At 44.9% G+C, this 22743-nt stretch overlaps 1 non-coding gene across 1 annotated transcript; it reads right to left on the bottom strand.

Annotated features, from left to right (window-relative positions):
- Positions 1-5683: 5683 nt before the first annotated feature.
- LOC141624506 (small nucleolar RNA R71) lies at positions 5684-5790 on the bottom strand. Its single transcript, XR_012534312.1, has one exon. It is a non-coding gene; the product is annotated as a small nucleolar RNA R71 (small nucleolar RNA).
- Positions 5791-22743: the final 16953 nt, after the last annotated feature.

Below are 22743 nucleotides of genomic sequence, written 5' to 3'. Positions count from 1 at the left end.
TCTCTCTGGCGAGCATATCTTCTTCAGTCTGATTGCTACTGCGGCTTTTTCCTGGACTGCCTCAAAGCTGTGGCAGGGATGCATTGTCGGCTCTTTATATAGGTCTGAATCGTGGTGTAGGCCCCTCCTGAATGCTTCCACAGCTGTCGACACGTCACACTTCCGTACTGCTACCTTTTCGTTATTGAACCTGGTGTTGAATTCTCCAATCGTCTCGTTGACGTCTTCGACTATTCTATATAAATCTCCGGCATGCTTTTGTGGCTTACGGCTGCTAGCAAATTGCTAAGTGAAAGCGTTTAACAAGTCGGCAAATGTTGATATTGACTATTAGGTAGACTTACGGGCCATCGGAGCGCCAGCCCTGACAATGTTGATCTGAACCCCTTGCACATGGAAACTTGCTTTATATGCCTTATGGTTGTTACTGTTGTCATTTTTTGTTTATATTGGCTCACGTGATTGAATGGATCCGTTGTGCCGTCAAAGAGTGTCATATTTGGGTTATTGAACCCTTTTGGCATGGTGACAACCGATATTGCATCCACGAATGGCGAGTCTGCGTAGCTATCAGGGCCTGGCTTCTCAAGTGTAAGTGGCATCCCTGGTACCCTGCTTAGCATCTCCCTTAACTGTAAGTACTGCTGGTTTGTTAGGCTGCCTGAGTCTGTATTGCGGCTGTCAGCTGCTGATTCCGGATGTTGCTTCCTGGCTAGAACTCTCCAGGGCTCTGATTTTGTCCATTATCCAAGGGGTGGGATTATTTATAACGAAATTATGTGCCAGGTGTCTGATTAGAACTCTCCCTTATGAGTGTCCCCGAGTGCCAGCCTACCTGTGGACTGCTTACGAATCATGCGCCAGGTTTCTGATTAGTTATAACGAAATTACTAGTTGGAGCATTACCTGACATCATCTCTGCGCTGCCGACAGCCTGCCAGCTGTCTGGTGTTAGATATCCTAGCCCCTGTGGGACTATTCTTTCTCCTGACGGCATTGCTGCCAGATCTAATCTGGTAACCAACTCGGCTGGGATCTAGTGCGGTTGATTTCTACTGCCTGATGCCTCCTGTGAGTCCTCCACTACTGGGGCCTGGTTTCCACCTTCTGTGCTTACTGGCGTGTTTGCTTGTTGCTTCATTAGGTCAATCTGCGCCCAGAGCTCCCTGTTCCTCCTTGTTGCTTGGGTATCTACCTTCCTCTGGTCTTCTCGCATACTTTCCACTTCTTTCTACAAATTGTCCATGCCGTTAAGCAGGGTCTGTGCTGGACTTGGTGGTGGGGTGAGATTCACGCCTCTTGGTCCCTTATCTGAAATAGAATGCACTCGTGCAGTAGGAATCTTGAGAGGTAAGGTGACCTTAGCCATGGGTGTGACTCTCGACGCGTGTGTGGGTGCCTGAGCTTGACCTGTTGAAGCTGGATTCTGGATGGAGTTTAGTGTTATCAACGGCGGCTGGTTACCTCCTGACCCGGCTGGTGATGCTGATGTTGCGTTCTTGCTTCCGTCCATTCAGTATTGAATAATTAACGATGACGACCATTATGCCCCATGGTGGGCGCCAAAATGTTTTCGTATTTTTCTACCGAATTAGGTTAAATTAGGTTAAAGTGGTCTTAAGCATTATTTGTCAGATTAGCGATGTTTGTATGGACAGTACATAACCAAATAAAGATGTGAATAAGATATTTAACACAAGGACTTTGGTGACGCGGAAAACCCAATGTGGGAAACGACCGCGGGAAAGGGACGGTACCCTTCCAAGGATTGCACTAACTTTGTAATATGAAGGACGATTACAACAATTGTGGCACGGCTATCTCGCTAGTACAATGTCTAGGGTTTGTATGTGTATGAATGAATGCTCTTTCTTCCTCTCTTTGCCTTATATATAGGGCCCAAACCCTAGTAAATTTTAGGTTGCTTGCATGATAAGTTAGCTGAATTACATCCTCGTTGGGCTTCTTCTGCTGCCGGGTGATATCTTGCTAACTGAGACCCAATACCCTTCATTCGGTTTCAGCGGTATATAAGGCAACTGAATTTTGCTTCTCTGACCCCCACGTTATGATGCATTGTCCAACAAACGTAGTGATGCCGGAAGTGATTTTTCTATCATGCGAACAACCTGCGTAATATGCATCTGAATACCCTATGAAATCGAAATTACACTCAAGAGGACACCACAGATATAATTTAGTTGTACCAATTAAATACCTCAAGATTCTCTTAACTTCTATCATATGCGATTCTTTAGGGCACGATTGAACTCGAGGATATACGCATACACTAAACATAATATATGGACGACTAACAGTTAAATAAAGAAGTGAACCAATCATACCTAGGTAAGTCGTTTCACCGACAGGCTTACCATCTTCGTCCAATGTCAATTTCTTATCTATGACCATAGCGGTGGGCATAGAACGAGAATTTTCCATTCCAAATTTCCTGATTAGTTACTAGATTTATTATTCCTGGTGGATCATAATGCCTTTACTAGTTTGTTGAATTTGAAGTCCGAGGAAGAACTTGAGTTCTCCCATCATGCTCATTTCGAATTCTGAGGTCATCAAATCTGAAAAATACTTACACAGCCTATTATTAGTTGATCCAAAAATAATATCATCAACGTAAATTTGTACAACTAACAAATCGGAAACCTCGGATTTCAGGAACAATGTTCTGTCAACAGATCCTCTTTTAAAATCACTATCGGATAAAAATTTTGACAATATGTCGTACCAAGCCCTGGGAGCTCATTTCAAACCATATAAAGCTTTATCTAATTTATAAACGTGGTTTTGAAACTTGCTATCCAGAAATCCACGGGGTTGCTCTACAAAGACTTCTTCATTCAAATAACCGTTAAGAAATGTAGTCTTAACGTCCATTTGAAATAATTTCATTCTTTTGTGAGCTGCAAAAGCAATTAATAATCTAATAGCTTCAAGTTTGGCCGCGGGAGCGAAGGTCTCGTCATAATCTATTCCGTCTTATTTATTTTATCCCCGACAACCAATCTTGCCTTATTTCATACAATAACTCCCGTATCATCCAACTTGTTTCTAAACACCCATATTGTATCAATGATAGACCGGTCGTTAGGTCTCGGAACTAAGTGCCAAACTTTATTCCGTTCAAACTGTTGAAGCTCTTCTTGCATAGCAACAATCCAATATGGTTCAGCAAGAGCTTCTTTGATATTGGTTGGTTCAATGGCAGAGAGGAAGGAAAAGAACGAGCAAAAATTGTTCAACTTTCTACGAGTTTGAACACCCTTCTTTAAACTTCCAAGAATACTCTCCATGGGATGACAATCTTTATATTTCCATTTCTGATGTGTCCATTATATATATAATTTTACCCCTTATTTTAGCTCGGTTTTGATTGAATATCACACTTTTATTAGTGTATTTGTTAGCTAATTCTGTGTTCTAGTGTCTTTGCTTGTTTTTTTGTATTTTGTAGGAAATATAACTTTTAAAGCTTTTTCCCGTCGAATGTGCAAGCACTACGAGATCACGAGACTAAAAGAAACAAGACATGCAAAAAGAAGGGCATTTTGGAGAAAACCGAGTAAAGGAATCCCGAGCATGGAGAAATGTGAGCATGGGTTGATACAAGTGAAGAAATGAAAATCAGGCCCAAACAAAGTCCAAGAAGACCAAGTCAATTAGCAAGCATGAGATTCCATTTGAAGCATTCAACCGGAGGAATTAAGGAGCTTAATGACCAACTTTGGATGCCATTTGACAATTAATCAAGAATTTAAAGCAATTAAGCCGGATTCCCACGACCCCGATCGGGGTGGCCTATCCCCGATCGGGGCTACCTTGCCCATGGAATTTTATGTTATACCCCTATTTTACTATAAATAGGGCCTTAATCCATCATTTGTGGATATCTTTTTACACTCTTTTATAGTCCTCATATACTCTAAGCAACACAGTTCTCTTAGTTTTCATTAGTTTACATTTTGTTAAGCAATCTTTCCTTTGTTATAAACAATTTACATTAAGCATTTTGTTTATTATAATACAAGTTCTTATTCAAGTTATTTGGGTTTCATATTGTGTTCTTATTACTCGAGTTTCAAGTTCTCTTGTTACGGTAATCTCAATTCTAGTTTATTTCATAAGTTTACATTTTTATTATTAGCATTAGCATTATTAGTTTGTTATTACTTTTTATTTATCATGTTACTATCACTCTTAGTTTATTTCATAGCATTTCCATTTACATTTCTCATCAATTGCAATTTCATTATTTCATATGTTATCTTTATTTATTTTATTCATAATTCTTAACATTTCATTTAGTTATATTTCCATTATAATCAAGTTTATTAATTCATACACCATTAATCTTATTTCTAATATGAGTGAGTAGTTTTATATGTCTTCGGATAAGGGAAGCCATGCGTAATTAGTATTTGTAAATGTTAAATTAGGATGATGTAATATTGTTTAATAGTTTCTATCACATGCTTGTTTTATTTGCTAATCTTTGATAGTTGATCACTATCTTGGATTAATTTGTTAATTTACTTTTATAAGTCGAGAGACACGAAAATGAATTAGACTAAACATGTTTTAGTTGACCGACCTAGCCATAGAGAGAGCTCGTTAAAACCTGTTCTATGGTGGACAATAAGGTCGAGAGGTGGTTGTCATAAGACCTAAATAATTGACAATGTTATCTAATGCGAGTTTCACATGAACATCTATATAATTGCATGTGTGACCCGACTCCCCTAGACTCTCTTTTATTATATATTATTTACATCATTTTATTTGCAAGTTATCAAACCAAACCAAACAACCAATTGAATCGACCTAGATAAATTTCTACTCATAGCATTTCATAACGCAATTGTCGTCTCCTTGTGTTCGACCCCTATCTTACTATATTAGTTTGTTAGCCAAGTTTAGGGTATCTTTGACTAGGTTGCGACATCCTATCAAATTTTAGCGCCATTGCCGGGGAGCACGGTTTATTGCGTTTAGAATTGTTGATTTCTATCTTGTTTTTCTTTTGTCTTAAGGAACACTTGTTCCTTGAGACTGTTACTTAAAAGTTTCTTGATATTTGTGTCTTATGGCCAGGTCCTCTCGTACCGGAGAATTGATTCCCTTTTATCCGGAGCCCGAGAGAACGTTCCGTAGCCGACTCAATTATTTCAAGGAGCTTGACGCATCTTCTAGTCCCGGAGGTTTTGGTCGCATTCGTACCAATTACCCAAATCCTGACGAGGAAGAAGGTTCTAGTTCATCTTCTCCACCGTCACCACCATCTCCAATAAAAAAGATGGTGAAGCTTTCCGATCATTCTAAGTCCACCGCAGCCATGCTTCCATGGGGTATCAATACTACCCAAATAGGAGCCGCGGATTTCGAGATCAAACCTGCCTTCATCAACGTTTTGGAGAAGAGGCAATTTAGGGGAAGTCCTTTGGTGGATCCCAATTTGCATGTTCAAAACTTTTGTGACTATTGCTCCATGATTCGGCAAACGGGAGTCACGCAAGCTCAAATAAGGGAGATACTCATCCCTTTTTCATTCAAGTACAAGGCTAAGCTATGGATCAATAGCCTTGATAGAGAAGCCATAGGAATTACCAACTGGCAGACGTTGGCTCTTGCTTTTTACCAAAAGTATTTTCCACCGGAGAAAACTCAAACTTTGAGGAGCTGAATCACGGGATTCTGCCAACAAGCTCTAGAAAGCTTGTATGAAGCTTAGGAGAGATACAAGTATTTGCAAAGACAATGCCCACATCATGGGTTGGATCCTTGGTTTCTTGCTATAACATTCTACAATGGATGTTGTGCCAAGTCCCGAAGAGTTCTTGATTGCACCATCAATGGGCGGTTTGATCAAATTGACACCAATATTGCTCATGCCACAATTGAATCCATGGTGATTCATGATGCCCAATATGTCAATTCCCGGAGTGCATCAATCAAGGGTAAGGAAGAATCTTCCGATAGTTCCATTTTGAAGGCTCAAATTACATTGATCCAACAACAATTGCGGACCAAAATGTAAGTTCATCTCTTCAACAAGTTAATGCTATGTCTTCTACTAGACAAAGTTCATTTCCACCGGGTACATTTTCAAACACTTACAATCCAAACACGAAACTTCACCCGAATTTGTCTTTTAAAAGCAACAATGTGCTAAATCCTCAACCACAAAATAATTTTGTGCCTGAACCACAACCTGTGGACATGGCCCACCTGTGTATGCCCAGCCGATCTATGGACAATGGCAGCGGTCTTTTTGAAAGCCACGCTCGGCGGCGTAAAGGGTGCTTTCGACCGGATCGTTTTAGATCGGTCGGTTTCGTCTCGGTAAGGGTCTCGAAACGATTAGAGATGTTCGGAGTCGCCACCAAGCATTTATGGGATGCCTGGAAACCGTTCGAATTCCACTTTATACCTCGGTCAAATCGAAACACAAAGCAGCGCTTGACATAGGTACTAAAGATGAGGAGATCGTCCCTCTTTAGCATCCTATCTCTAGAATGACTCTCGTACGCCCTGGATAAGGTCGTCCACTATCCAAAGGTTCTGAGTAAGAGGTGAAGGTACGTATTGGGAAGCCCTTTAATCAGACACCCAATCCCGCCCGCGTTTAGCGGCCTCTACTGATCGATCTTGGTTGGTTGAATGCAAAAATTGATAAAGCGGTTTAAATGCATGAATGCGCATTCAATGTTTTAAACCTAACATGTGAGCTTTCTCAGTCGGTTGATTTAATCCAAGTATCAAGTATAAGATGTGGAGTTGGATTAATGGTTGATTTGCATGCAAGACGAAAATTAAACATCCATTTACCGTATTAGGTTTAGGGTGCATAACATGATCCATTTTTCTTAGTAAGGCATTTGGCAAATATGGTTTGAATAGTCATCTGATCCGTCCTATATCCGGGTAAACCGGAGTCGGGATCGTCCTAGACTAATCTTTGGAAGGAAAGGCCCTGCACTGCAGGACGGCTATAAGAGGCACGAGCCAGCCGGCGGTGTAAGGGGCCTCCCTCTGGTTTTGAAAATGAGAAAGAAAAGGCTTGCTTGAGGCGCGGGTTAGCCAACGGCTGTATGCCGTGTTCTGGTTGTTTAGAAAACATTATAAAACGTGTTGAAAATGGGTATTTAGAACCGGTTTGATTTTGAAAGGGTCGTTTAGACCGTATTTGTTGATTTGAAGAACTAGACTCGAATAATCATCATTGTTTGATAATATTCGATGTCGGTTTCGGTTTGACAAGCTTGACATGAATAGTTTTGAAAATGATATGGACTAATTGTTTTAAGTCCATTTTGAATGTAATTAGTCGGTACTCATCATCGTACCCGGGTTAAAATCCGGCATGGTATATAGAACCAAGGATGATTTCGTGTTGGTGACTAATATGTTTGTTTTGAAAATGTAAAGAAATGAAATAAAAGGCTTTAAAATACCTCTTAAATGTCATTAACCAAATATTATCACCGAAACACGGATTTAACCGTCATGGTATGAAGAACCAAGGGTGAAAAATGCTTTTTGGTTAAAACATGTGAAATGAAACAAAAGCTTTCGAAAATACTTGAAATGGTAAAAACCGATTACAAATATGAAAATGGATTAAGGGAAATGACGAGAACAAACACGGTTGATCTCTGGTCTAGGCACCCCATTTAGGCGCGAGCCTGTTGGCGACCTAAGGGGCTTCTGCCTCAGACCAAAAATCAGTTTTGGCTCGTTTATTCCATGTTTTCGTTCATGTTATGCATGTTTTAGCATGTTAAAGTCATGAAACGAATGAAAACATAATAAAAGAGGATTTTTACACCTTCATACTTACATGTTTGGTTATGGCGAGTGACCGACGTAAGTGTAACAACTTGTTTGATCGGAAAAAAACTCGGTTTAAAACCGTTTTGGTAAGTAAAAGAGTGTTTTAAAAGTTTAGTGATGGTGTAGTGGTCAAAGTGGTCGGACCAGTGATTTAATGCACAATGACGGTACCAAACAATGTGTAAGGCTCGTGTTTACGATCGGTAGGTCGTAAACACGCGTCGGATTGTGACCTTAGAAGTCGAGTCGAGAATTTTAAGGGAGAAAAGAGGGGGCGGACACTCGCGTAAGTCTCAAATGGGTGGTATTTGAGGGGTATTTATAGGAGAATGAGTGGTTGTGTGAGTTTTGAGCGACGTGGCCACCTGAGCTGCTGAAAGAGGCGCGAGCCACGTCGCGGGTCTTCGAGCTGTGTTGTCGCTATCACAACAAACGCAATCATTATTTGTTCTATCCTAGGTTTTGTAGTCACATGTTTGGTACTTGACCAACATGAATCCGGGAAAAATTAGTATAGAAGGCTTGAGATATTTTTGGTTTTTGTGTTTGACTCGGTTTGACTCGTTGTTGGAGTCGGGATTTGAATTTTCGAGTCGGTTTTTGGTCCGGTGTTGGTTTTGACTCTAGTTAGTGTCATTGCGACCCCGTCGTCGTGCTTTAAACACTCCAGGTATTTTTGAAATGTTTTGAAATGTTTTGTTTTCGAAATCGTTTTAAGTTTTTCGACGTAAAGTTGTACACAAACTGTCGATCAAACGCTGCGATCCCAAAACATGTTGTAGTCCGTTAATCATCGGGTGTTTGTTGGAGTCTCAGCAGATACTGGGTATGTACAGAGCCCCCACTTTGACTGAGGCTTGGGCAGGGCGAAAGTCAAAGTAGAGTCCCCAGGTCAATCAAAGATTACAACCTGAAGACCCAAGCGACGTCGAGGTGGCTCGAAAGGGTTCGGGCCAAGGACCTGCCGTCGGGAAAGGCGACGCCAAGGCGACTCGAGGGCACGAGTCAAGGACCTGTCATCGGGAACAGTTTAGAGTCTGTCAACTCTCCGTGCGGGTCGTTTAAAGTCTGTTAGACTACGTGCAAAGGCTCGCCAGCCATAAGAAGGAGTCATACATGAGGCATCTTCGGATATGTCCTTGCATGGTTGCGGATAAATGCTCGCCAGCTGTGGTGCGTATGTGAGGAGGGCTCGCCAGCCGCGGTGCGTTGTAAGGCTCGCCAGCCGAGACAAGGAAATGTGCCCGAGGCATCTTCGGGATGTATCCTTGAAGGGGTTGCGGATAAATGCTTGCCAGCCACGGTGCGTATGTGAGGAGGGCTCGCCAGCCACGGTGCGTTGTAAGGCTCGCCAGTCGCGGTGCGGTGTAAGGCTCGCCAGCCACGGTGCGTTGTAAGGCTCGCCAGCCGCGGCAAGGAAATGTACCCGAGGCATCTTCGGGATGTATCCTTGAAGGGGTTGTGGACAAATGCTCGCCAGCTGTGGTAGAGGTCGGTTAATGGACCCTGGGAATAGCCGCGTCGAGTGGGCTTGCTTTGAAAGTAGCGAACTCATGATGTCGCTGTGGAAATATTGAGTATGGATTCTCACCATTACTGTTTTTGGAATAAGCGGGTTCCGCGAGGAAGCCCCCTGCTGGCATTTGAAGGGATAGTGAATTTGGAATTTTCACCATTTGGTTTGAATTTGTAGTGGCAGTTTTGATCGCCGTTTGTCTTAATTTTGAAAGGAAAATACTTCATGGATGCTTTTGAGAATGCATTGCGACAATGGTGCCGGGATTTGTCGCCTCCCGAGAAGTATCAACTCGATTGCATGGGAGTTGGTCAATTGTTGGTGCTTCGTCAAGTCAAGGTGCAAACTTCGTTTCTTGAAGCATGTTCTCGGTTTTGGGATTCGAAACATCATGTTTTCGTTTTCCCGAAGGGCGAGATTTGTCCTCTTGCCGTAGAAGTTGGAGCCATTGGTGGGTGGCCGGGTTGTACTCCGGTGCTTCCTCCGACTCGGTTGTGCTACAAGGAGAAATTCCGTTCCATGTTCGGCTTATCAACAAGCCAAGTCAACTTTCTTCTTTCTCCACATGGTGTGGATATGTAGGCTCTTATTAACATCTTCTCGAATCGGTTAGATGCTAATGTCTCGGAGGTTGCTAGGAGAAGGGCTCTTGCATTTTGCCTTGTCCATGTGTACCTCTTTGTTGATGTCTTGAAGAAGGAGGGGCCGAGATGCCATGGTAGCATGACCCTTATCCATGTGATTGAGCAAATGGAGCATGGTAGAGATCCATCATGATTGGTGCTTGGAGAGATTATCCAAGCTTTGGACAAAGAAGGCTCTTGTGGAGAAGCTCCCTCTTTTGGATCGCCAAGGATCCTCCAAGTGTGGCTATTGGAGAGGCTAAGGTATGAAGAGCCTCCGGTTAATCCTTCTTCTTACTCCTTCCGTCACCTTACTATGAGGAAGAAGTTGTATCCGGATAGTTTTACTTCAACCGAGGCCTATTGGGCCGCAAGATTGGCGGAGGAGGGTGGTCCTCATATCCGTTGGATGGTGCCGTGGTGGCACTTGAGGTCCTTCACGGGGTTGCCCGCTTCGGGTGCTAGTCCTCGTTCTTTGATGGTGGTGGGTTTGAGGTTGTTTCCTTCATTTATCCCGAAAGGCTCATGAGGCAAATGGGGCGTCAACAAAAGGTGCCCGCTCAAGATACTCTTGTCCAAGAGAATGTTTTTCAAAACTCCGAGCTTGTGGAATTCTTTGAAAGGTGGTGGGCCACTCGGCCACTTTGGGAGGTGCCAAACCCCGTTGCCACGACATGGGTATGGTGGGCCGTGCATTGGCTTGTCTTGGCAAGGCCAACCGTGCCTTCTTTGAAGAGTATGTTGAGGGGGCTACTCCCGATTTGATGAGACCACCGAAGAGGAGGAACTCCGGCCCCAAGAGTATGGTGGGCCGTGCATTGGCTTGTCTTGGGTCGAACATGGGGTCTTGTGCTAGACCGGAGGCCGTCGCCGCTTTAGATCCGTTTAGGATCCGTTCCGAGGAGGAAGTCCATGCTAGGCGGGCCAACGAGAAGAACAAGGGGAAGATAAACCCCGAAGGAAAAGGCAATGTTAGAATGGAACAGTGAAGACCTCCATTACCCACTTTATTATTATGTTGTATTATTGTTGTGAGTTTTTATTATGTCGTACTAGCTAGTTATTGCAGTGTTTTGTGCTAGTTTTACTATGTGAGGTGTGTTAGTGGACACCTTAGCCTTGACAAGTTGTAGACTCGTCGAGCTTTATTTGTTGTTGAAATTGTAATCCTTCCCATTATTAATTAAATAAGAGGATTGCTCGTGTCGAAAATTCTGAACGCTTGTTTCTTCCATCCATTTTCTAAAGGCAATTCGATTTGAATCGTCCTAAACAATTGCACTTGGGAAAGTGGTATTTTGTGGAAAGGAAGAAAGGCTCATTTTTTGTATTTTTGTGGGGAAAGGGAATGGTTTTCCCTTTTCTCTTTTTTTTTATGGGGATGTTTTTTTTATTGTGGGAATGGTTGTATCCTTCTTGTGTAAGAAAGGACTGCATACGTATCCACCTGAAGAGGTGAAATCAAACCATGATCGTAGTTCGAAATGTCATGTGAATTTGAATTGGGTTTTGTGGTTGTATCCCTCAAGCATAAGAGGGACTGCCTACGTATTCACCTGAAGCGGTGAAATCAAACCATGCTCGTAGTTCAGGGGTTTGTTTTTGTAGTGCAAATGGACGTTGCCTTAAACGGATCAAAGGACATTCGAAACGGGCAAGGTGCCGCAGCTTAGACTCGATAAAACATGCAATTTCAAATCAGAACACATTGAGGAACTTGACTTGAAAAGGGTTGGGGTGGTTGCTAGTTGCAAAACTAGGCTAGGTTGTTGGTTGATAGGGTTCAAGGGTAGTATTTTTTTGAGTTAATCTAGGCTGGTCGGGTTTGTAAAGTCCTCCCCATCTAGGTCACTCAGTCTCACTGCGCCCCCCGAAAGTATTTTCTTGACCAGGTACGGCCCGGCCCAGTTGGGTTTGAATTTTCCCCTCGGATCGACGAGTAACGGTGCTCGGACTAACTTGAGGACCAATTCGCCCTCCTGGATATTTCTGGGTTTGACTTTCTTGTTGAATGCCCATTGTATACGTCGTTGGTATAGTTGGACGTTGTGCCAGGCGTTGAGTCGTCGTTCATCTAGAAGAGTGAGCTGTTCATACCTTCGACGGGTCCATTCCGCCTCAGGGACTCGACTCTCTAGTAGGATGCGTAGAGATGGGACCTCTAACTCTACCGGTTGAACCGCCTCCATACCGTATGCCAGGTAGAAGGGTGTGGCGCCTGTCGGTGTTCGAATGGAGGTTCGGTATCCCCAGAGTGCGAATGGGAGTTTGCTCGGCCAATCGCGGTAGTTGTCTTGCATTTTCTTGATAATGGTGGCAAGAGTTTTGTTCGCTGCCTCCACCGCTCCGTTGGTTTGGGGACGGTAGGGGGATGATCGATGTCGTTTGATCTTGTATTTGTCCAGCAAAGGTTGAGTTTCCGCTCGGAAGTGAGAGCCTTCATCGCTGATGATTTTATGGGGTACCCCATATCGGCAGATGAGGTTGTTTTGGATGAACTTGTCCACTTGCTTGGCGGTCAAGACTGCATATGACTGCGCTTCCACCCATTTGGTGAAGTAGTCGATGGCGACGAGGACGAAGCAATGCCCCTTGGTGCCTATCGGGTTGACTTTCCCGATGATGTCGATGCCCCAGGTTGAGAAAGGTCAGGGTGATGTCATGGTGTATAAAAGGGATGGTGGTATATGTTGTATGTTGGCGAAGATTTGGCAATTGTTGCAATGTTTGACGTAGTTACGGCAATCGGCTTCCATGGTTGTCCAGTAGTAACCTAGCCGCATGATTTTCCGTGTAAGCATCATTGCACTCATGTGAGGGCCACATTTTCCGTCGTGAACCTCTACCATGACTTTCTTGGCTTTGTGATGGTCAATGCAAAGGAGGAGAATTCCTTGGGGTGTTCTTTTGTAGAGTTAATTTTGGTTTATCACGAATTGTGATGCAAGTAAACGGATGGCTCTTTGTCCTCTTTGATCAGAGTTGGGAGGGAATTCGTTTTTGGTTTTGTAATTGAGGATGGATTGGTAACAAGGTTCATCATGGCTTTCCTCGTCGTCGATAATGACACAAATGTGAGCTGGCTCGCTCCGTCTCTCGACACATAGGGGCATCGACGCCATGTCGTGAGGTATGTTGACGAGCGCGGCAAGTTTTACTAGGGCATCAGCAAATTGATTTTCCTCTCGCGGCAAGTGGAAGTAGTCAATTTGGTCGAAGAACTCGGCCTCTTGATTGATCTTTGCTCGGTAGGGATCTAAGCTGTCAAATCGGATTTTCCATGATCCGGATACCTGATTGATGATGAGTGAGGAATCGCCATGGACCCTCAGTCTCTTGATGCCAAGTGTGATGGCTGCTTGTAGGCCGATGAGACATGCTTCATATTCAGCGGCATTGTTGGTGGCGGCGAAGTCTAGCTTGACCGAGATCGGAACGTGTTCTCCTTCCGGTGATATTAGAAGGATTCCTACCCCGAAGCCTCTCAGATTAGATGCTCCATCAAAATATAGGTCCCATGCGTCGGAGTCGGCACAAAGGATGTCTTCGTCAGGAAGTGACCATGTGTCGCTCGTTGGATCCTCGCCGACGGGATTTTCTGCTAGGAAATCAGCGACTGCTCTTCCCTTGATAACCTTGAGAGGTACAAAATTAAGATCGAACTCAGACGGCATGAGTGTCCACCTAGACAGCCTTCCGTTTAGTACGGGTTTTTCGAAGATGTATTTAACCGGGTCCATCTTGGAGTAGATGTGGACCGAGTAGCTGAGCATGTAATGCCGCAGCTTCTTTGTTGACCATACTAGGGCAAGGCATGTCTTTTCCAGTTGGGTATACCTTGTCTCGTACTCAATGAACTTTTTGCTGATGTAGTAGATGGCTCGCTCCTCGTTGCCAACTGTTTGTGCTAGCATTGCTCCCATGTGTGTCGATGCAATCAGTGCACGGGGACAGAGGAATCCCCGGTTGAGGTGACATGAGAACAGGAGGTTTGGATAGGATTTCCTTTATCCTGTCGAATGCCTTCTGACAGTCGTCGTCCTAATTGGCGTGATCGGAGGCGCAAAGCTTCTTGAATATCGGTTCACAAATCATAGTGAGCTTGGCGATGAACCGCCTGATGTACTGGACCTGACCGAGAAATCCCCGAATCTCCTTCTCGTTCTTAGGCCGAGGCATTTGTTGAAGGGCTTTGATTTTGGTTGGATCAATCTCAATGCCTCTTTTGCTGACGACATGTCGCAAGAGTTTTCCGGAGGTGACCCCGAATGCACACTTCTGAGGATTTAGTCTCATGTTATATTCCCGCGGACGAGCGAAGAATTTCCGGAGGGCATTGATGTGGTCGTCCCATTCTTTTGATTTGACGATCATGTCATCGACATATACCTCTACTTCCTTGTGCATCATATCATGTAGGAGAATGGTAGCGGTTCTTTGATAGGTCGCTCCGGCGTTGATGAGGCCGAAAGGCATGGCCGTGTAGCAATATGTACCCCACTGTGTAGTGAACGCAGTTTTGTGCATGTCTTCCTCAGCCATTTTAATCTGGTTGTACCCGGCATACCCGTCCATGAATGATAGGAGAGCATGTTCGGCGGTGCTGTCCACCAGAATGTCAACATGTGGCAAAGGGAAGTCGTCCTTTGGACTTGCCTTGTTCAGATCCCTGAAGTCGACGCAAACCCGAATTTGTCCGTCTTTCTTTGGTACCGGCACAATGTTGGCCACCCAGTCAGAGTATTCAGATACTTTGATGAACCCAGCCTTGAACTGTTTGTCCACCTCTTCTTTGATTTTTAAGGCCCACTCAGGACGCATCCGGCGTAGCTTCTGTTTCACAGGTTTAGCCCCGGGTTTGATGGGTATCCGGTGCTCTGCAATTTCTCTGTCAATCCCAGGCATGTCTCTGTAAGACCAGGCGAACACGTCCTTGTATTCGTGGAGGAGGTCAATGAACTGTTGTCTTTCCGAGGGGTCCAGGGTTGTCCCTATCCTAAGTTCTTGAGGTGTATTGTCGGTTCCTACGTTAATAGGCTCGGTTTCCTCAATGATGGGGGTTCTGGTTTCCCGTTTGTCAAGTTCTTTGGCTAAGTGAGGTGGGTAGTTACTCAAGTCAAATTCCTCATGATCATTCAGAATTGCATTGCAGTTAAAATGAGACGAGTCATAAGCAAACTTAGCGTTCATTAAGTTGACACGAGCGAGAAGCTCAGAAAGGACAGACATCTCGTGGTCAGTCAGAGGCGACATGACAGAGGAAGTGGCCCCTGGAACAGGCTCCGGGTTGTCACCTTTCATTGGAGTGGGGGTGACCCTAGTAGACTCAGCCTCTGAATCGGCCACGACCTTGTGATAAAACAAAGTGGGAATGGGACCTTGGATCGGGACTTCCGGAGTGTTAGGAGCAATAACGAGACTCCGACTCCGACTCGGACTCGACTCGATCCTTCTTCACTTTCCTCCTTGAACATAGGGCCTTCTCCGGTTGTGATCTTGAGAATGCGACCTTGGCGATCGGTCCACTTGAAGGTCTTCCTCCATTACGGGTGGCTTTCTCCGGTCGATATCGGAGATCAAGGCAGTTGGATCAAACTGATTGTCTTTCAGGGCGATGTTGATGATGTCCTCATAGTCGAGGCGTTTGATGTTATCTTCCCCAAAGAGTAGTGTGACAGCTTGTCCGTCGAGGCATGGTGATGGTTTGGACTCGGTTGATGCAGCTTCGATGTTGTCGGGAATAAAGTAGCAGTCCTGGAAGACTTCCACTCCCGGGTATCTAGCCTTCGCCATAGAGTCATAGATAGGCTCCGGAAAGCCGTGGTAGAGTTCGGACTCTCCCTCGGGGACAAAGTATCCGTTGAGAGTCAGGTGGTAGGGACGGAGGATGACTCCGTGCTTCTTGCGTTTTCGGATTAGAAGGTTCATCTCCTGGATATCTTTGTCAGTGGGTTCGTATCCCAGTCCAAAGGGAATGTTGGGGACCTTAGCCCGTTTCAGGGAAGGCAATGGGTCCTTTAGCGGATTGAGCGGCAACCGCGGGAAAAAACCCTGGCGCATCATGATATGGTTGATCGTGAGGCTGGCGAACGGGTCACATTTAGAGGTTGTTAGTTCATCAGTTATGGCGTTCACGGCTTGGAAACCCCACATTTCATTGTCGTCCTCCTCAATGGCTTGGGAGGCTACCCCTCTTCTCATGACTGCTTTGATTGGGGAAGCGGGGATTGTGATCGTTTTCCCGTTGAAGGGGACCCTAATCTTTTGGTGAAGCGTTGATGTGACCGCCTTGACGGCGTGAATCCAGGGGCGTCCCAGCAGCATGTTGAAGGATGCGTCGATGTCGACCACTTGGAAATTGGTTTGTCTTTCTAGTGGCCCGGTTGTGACGGCTAGAGTGATAAGCCCAGCGACCTTGCGACGAGTGCCGTCGTAGGCGCGTACTCCTTGATTTGTTGGAATTAGATCAGATTCCTTAATACCCAGCCTGTGGGCAGTTTTGAGAGGAATGACATTCACGGCGGAACCGTCATCCACGAGGACCATTGGTATGTTCTTTTGGAGGCATTGCACAGTGATGTTTGGGGCAGGTTATGGTTGGCTCCGAACAGGGGGATATACTCGTCGGAGAAGACGACCGGGTTGCTCAGATCAGGGGCGTCTCTTGTCATGTGTGCCAGTATTTCTTCTGGGGAAGAGTTGGAGGGCACGGTTAATTTTCCCAAGGCCTGCAGCAAGGCCTGTCGATGCTCAAAAGACGTCGCGATCAATTGCCAGATAGAGATTTCGGCCTTTGCTTTCTGGAGCTGTTTCAGGATTGAGTTCTCGGGAGCCTTTGGTTGGGTGTCTACTTCTGGGACGACTTGGTCATTCGTCGTTGGAACGACCGGTGGGTTGCTCGGATTCTGATAGGGACGTCCGGACCGGGTGAGATGTCCGATTTCCCTCGTCCGCTTCTCCTTTCCTGGGACGACATAGACATCCTCAACATCATCCCGCCATATGCCGTTAATTTCAGGGTCTCGAGGACACCTCAGAGGGGTATTCCTCGGTGGGTAGTTCTTGTGGGGAATATTTTTGTGAGGGCGATTTTTGTGAGGGTAGTTATTTTGAGGGTAGTTCTCATGAAGGTGGTTATTTTGAAGGTGATTTTCGTGGGGCTTATGCCAGAATGGTCGCGGGAGCAATCCATCCTGGGGTGGGTAGTTTTGAATGCTAGGGGAATTCTCCCGCGGACGTGGTGCCGGGGGGTTGAAGATGAGTCGACGGTAGGCGTCGTCGAGTCGGGTGATTCTCTCAGAAACGCTGGCAATGGCCTCCTCAACTTGCTGAAACATAGTGAGCATAGTGGCAAAGATCGAATACGAACACTCCATCTGAAGGGTCCTTTTCCAGAACATTCACCTCATCGTCAATTGGCAAGATGAGATGAGAGCAGTCTAGGGTCGGCTCATCGTCAGAGATGGCGTGTATTCCCAGAGGATTCGTCTTGTTGTTTGGCTTAGTTGGTGGGGGTATAGGCAAATCTCCTTTCTCAATCATGTCTTGAATGAGGTGCTTGAGTTTGAAGCAATTTTCGGTATCATGCCCTTTCCCTCGATGATACTGGCAGTAGGCGTTGGGTTTCAAAATCGGGATTTCTTGGCGTCGCCCGGGTCCGGGGTGGGCCCGATCGGTTGTAGCTTCCCTTGGTCCATGAGCCTTTTCAAGGCACTCGCATAAGTTGACCCTATGTTGGTGAACACTCTCTGGGGGCGTTCAATTTTCTTGGTAGATGGTTCGACGAGGTTGACCTCATCAATCTTGTTTGTCTGACCGTAAGGGCGAGATCAGGTTGAGGTGGATCCTTGATAACCCCTGTCTGTGGTCTTTGCTAAGACACCCTTTCGGAGGTCGTCCTCAATACGTGTCCCCAGAATCTGCAGATCTTGAAAAGTTTTGATATTTTGATACCTCAGCAGGTTGGCATAAACCGGGCGGAGGTTGTTGACAAATTTTTCCACCAGAGTTGATTCACTCGGATTACTAACCAACTGAGTACTCACCCTCCTCCAACGGGTTAGAAACTCAGTGAATCCTTCCTTGTTGTTTTGGGTTAACACCTCGAGAGTACGGGTGTTGGCCTGGATCTCGACATTGTCGGCATACTATTTGGCAAACTCAACTGCGATCTCATCCCAGGTGGTAAGGTTTTTCGGGTCCAAGGAGTAGTACCATTGGCAAGGAATTGGCTCCAAAGAGGATGGGAAGATCCTAGTGAAAAGTTCCTGTTTGACCCCCTTAATGGCCATGTAGTCTTTGAAAGCACGGATGTGGTTGAGTGGGTCATCCACTCCCTTGAACTTAGGCACATCAGTCAGGGTGAAGTTGTCAGGTAACTGGTCTCCAAGAGGTTCGAACCTTCGGTTATTTTCAAGGTGGATGTTTTTACCCCGGGCTAGGAGTTGTTCTTCCAAAAGTTTCAGCCTCTTCTCAGTCTCAGTCAGAGGTGGGGTATTATGTTCCCCAATTTCCTTGTTCTCCAGGGCGTCGATACGGGTCTCGACGCGATCTAGGGTGACCTTAAGAGCAGTAAGTAGGCTGGCTAGTTGATCAGTTGTGACATCTCTGTTGTTATCATTGTTGTTGTTGGACGAAGCTGAAGACGGGGCCATGGCTCTGAGGCAGAAAAACGGCTCACATTACAACTCAATCCGACACGGTTCCAAGACTGAACGCAGACAACACAGAGGAAGAGACCAAGATCGACTCAACAAGACAGGGTGACCGTGTGTGGTCCCTCGGTGCTGACTCGATTTACAACGTGACGGTGTTTGACCGAACCTTTGACACGAGTCTAACATGACGGCATGACGCCATTGGACGGGTATCGTGGTGAGACGACTCATAAGTAAAGACCCATAAGTACGTTTGCTTTGACTCGATAGACACGAGGAGGAATTGGAATGGTGGACTGAAGTTTTCGAAAATAGAAATTTTCGAAAGATTCATTTGTCGCTTTAATGGGCGGCTTTCGAAGATAGAAATCTCCGCAAGTCGATCAGTTGAAAAGGGTTGTCTTAAGTTTATTTGCAAAAGACGGTTTGAGTTTGAGTCAGCTCGGAAAACGGTGTGTTGCTTCCCAAGACGGTTTTGAAATTCAAAATTGTATGTTTTGAAAATCGAGTTTGAAATGTTTGAAGAGGTCTCGGGGACGGTGCATGGTCCTCGGGATCTCGAAAGTGTCTCGAGAAAAAGGGTGTGTGCTTTTCTCGGGTTTTGAAAGAGCCATTGTCGGCGCGAAACGGGTTAAAATCCGTGTCTAGACGCGGCGATTATAACGGCGTAAAAAGGTTATTTGAAATGGTTATAAAAAACCGGGTTTGAAAATCGTCATCACGACGGCCTAGAAAGGCGTGTTGAAATGGTTCCAAAAACCGGGTTTGAAAATCGTCATTACGACGGCCTAGAAAGGCGTGCAACGGTCGGCGAAAGACCGAGGTTTGAAATGGCCATTATAACGGCGCAAAAAAGGTGTTTTGAAAGTTTGCAAAATGACACGGAAGGACTTATGATCAAGTAGCACATAAGCACTCACAGTTTCATTATATTATGCATCATGCTGACACGGGTTTTGGCTTAAAAGGGTGGGTTACACACCAAGCAATCAAACCCCGATTTGCGAGAGGGATACCAATCCAAACAAAATGTGTAAGGAGGGTGCCCTAGCCTCGTGCTCGAAAGTGATGAAAGCTCTTTGACGAAACAGAAATATGTAACGTCAATGGTATGCTTGACTCAATCGGGATTCGAAACGCGGGGATGAGATAACTCACGCCGACGAGACGAGCCAAATGGTCGAAAAGGGTTAGGTTGTGGGCCCGGACAAGGAACCCGACCGTGACCGTAATATCAATTAATGCATTCCAACCAAGACCTCGTTCGAGTCTCACCATCTAAGGATCACAAAGACGTAAGTGTCCTAGTTTTCCCCAGTGGAGTCGCCAATCTGTGGACATGGCCCACCTGTGTATGCCCAGCCGATCTGTGGACAATGGCAGCGGTCTTTTAGAAAGCCACGCTCGGCGGCGTAAAGGGTGCTTTCGACCGGATCGTTTTAGATCGGTCGGTTTCGTCTCATTAAGAGTCTCGAAACGATTAGAGATGTTCGGAGTCGCCACCAAGCATTTATGGGATGCCTGGAACCCGTTCGAATTCCACTTTATACCTCGGTCAAATCGAAGCACAAAGCAGCGCATGACATAGGTATTAAAGATGAGGAAATCCTCCCTCTTTAGCATCCTATCTCTAGAATGACTCTCGTACGCCCTGGATAAGGTCGTCCACTATCCAAAGTTTATGAGTAAGAGGTGAAGGTACGTATTGGGAAGCCCTTTAATCAGACACCCAATCCCACCCGCGTTTAGCGGCCTCTACTGATCGATCTTGGTTGGTTGAATGCAAAAATTGATAAAGCGGTTTAAATGCATGAATGCGCATTCAATGTTTTAAACCTAACATGTGAGCTTTCTCAGTCGGTTGATTTAATCCAAGTATCAAGTATAAGATGTCGAGTTGGATTAATGGTTGATTTGCATGCAAGACGGAAATTAAACATCCATTTACCGTATTAGGTTTACGGTGCATAACATGATCCATTTGTCTTAGTAAGGCATTTGGCAAATATGGTTTGAATAGTCATCTGATCCGTCCTATATCCGGGTTAACCGTAGTCGGGATCGTCCTAGACTAATGCTAGAAGGGAACAGGCCCTGTACCAGACGGCTATAAGAGGCGCGAGCCAGCCGGCGGTGTAAGGGGCGTCCCTCTGGTTTTGAAAATGAGAAAGAAAAGGCCTGCTTGAGGCGCGGGTTAGCCAACGGCTGTATGCCGTGTTCTGGTTGTTTAGAAAACGATATAAAACGTGTTGAAAATGGGTATTTGGACCCGGTTTGATTTTGAAAGGGTCGTTTAGACCGTAATTGTTAATTTGAAGAACTAGACTCGAATAATCATCATTGTTTGATAATATTCGATGTCGGGTTCGGTTTGACAAGCTTGACATGAATAGTTTTGAAAATGATTATGGACTAATTGTTTTAAGTCCATTTTGAATGTAATTAGTCGGTACTCATCATCGTACCCGGGTTAAAATCCGGCATGGTATATAGAACCAAGGATGATTTCGTGTTGGTGACTAATATGTTTGTTTTGAAAATGTAAAGAAATGAAATAAAAGGCTTTAAAATACCTCTTAAATGTCATTAACCAAATATTATCACCGAAACACGGATTTAACCGTCATGGTATGAAGAACCAAGGGTGAAAAATGCTTTATGATTAAAACATGTGAAATGAAACAAAAGGTTTCGAAAATACTTGAAATGGTAAAAACCGATTACAAATATGAAAATGGATTAAGGGAAATGACGAGAACAAACACGGTTGATCTCTGGTCTGGGCACCCCATTTAGGCGCGAGCCTGTTGGCGACCTAAGGGGCTTTCGCCTCGGACAAAAATCGTTTTGGCTCGTTTATTCCATGTTTTGGTTCATGTTATGCATGTTTTAGCATGTTAAAGTCATGAAACGAATGAAAACATAATAAAAGAGGATTTTTACACCCTCATACTTACATGTTTGGTTATGGCGAGTGACCGACGTAAGTGTAACAACTTGTTTGATCGAAAAAAAACTCGGTTTAAAACCGTTTTGGTAAGTAAAAGAGTGTTTTAAAAGTTTAGTGATGGTGTAGTGGTCAAAGTGGTCGGACAAGTGATTTAATGCACGTTGACGGTACCAAACAATGTGTAAGGCTCGTGTTTACGATCGGTAGGTCGTAAACACGCGTCAGATTGTGACTTTAGAAGTCGAGTCGAGAATTTTAAGGGAGAAAAGAGGGGGCGGACACTCGCGTAAGTCTCAAATGGGTGGCATTTGAGGGGTATTCATAGGAGAATGAGTGGTTGTGTGAGTTTTGAGCGACGTGGCCACCTGGGCTACTCAAAGAGGCGCGAGCCACGTCGTGGGTCTTCGAGCTGTGTTGTCGCTATCACAACAAACGCAATCATGATTTGTTCTATCCTAGGTTTTGTAGTCACATGTTTGGTACTTGACCAACATGAATCCGGGAAAACTTAGTATAGAAGGCTTGAGATATTTTTGGTTTTTTTGTTTGACTCGGTTTGACTCGTTGTTGGAGTCGGGATTTGAATTTTCGAGTCGGTTTTTGGTCCGGTGTCGGTTTTGACTCTAGGTAGTGTCATTGCGACCCCGTCGTCGTGCATTAAACACTCCAGGTATTTTTGAATTGTTTTGAAATGTTTTGTTTTCGAAATCGTTTTAAGTTTTCTGACGTAAAGTTGTACACAAACTGTCGATCAAACGCTGCGATCCCAAAACATGTTGTAGTCCGATAATCATCGGGTGTTTGGTGGAGTCTCAGCAGATACTGGGTATCTACACAACCACAACAACAAAATGCCTTCGTGATGCAAATGGCTAAGAGCCAAACCGAATTGTTACCTCAAATGCAAAAGAGTTATCAAGCTCACAATGCCGCCATCAAAATGCTAGAGAATCAAATGGCTCAGCTAGCCTCATCTAACTCTCAAAGAAAAAAGGGTCAATTACCACCTCAAGGTGAGCAACCACATGATACCATCAATGTTATTACCTGATAAATGATACAAAATATGATGAGCCACCCATGCCCAAAGAAAGTTAGGAGGTACTTGTTGAATTGGAGGTTTCTCCAAATGGAAAGAAAGGTGAAGCT

This window comes from Silene latifolia, chromosome X (assembly GCF_048544455.1).
Source record: "Silene latifolia isolate original U9 population chromosome X, ASM4854445v1, whole genome shotgun sequence".
Lineage (NCBI taxonomy): Eukaryota > Viridiplantae > Streptophyta > Magnoliopsida > Caryophyllales > Caryophyllaceae > Silene > Silene latifolia.
Note: the sequence above shows the minus strand (reverse complement) of the source record. Positions and strands in the feature narration are given on the sequence as shown.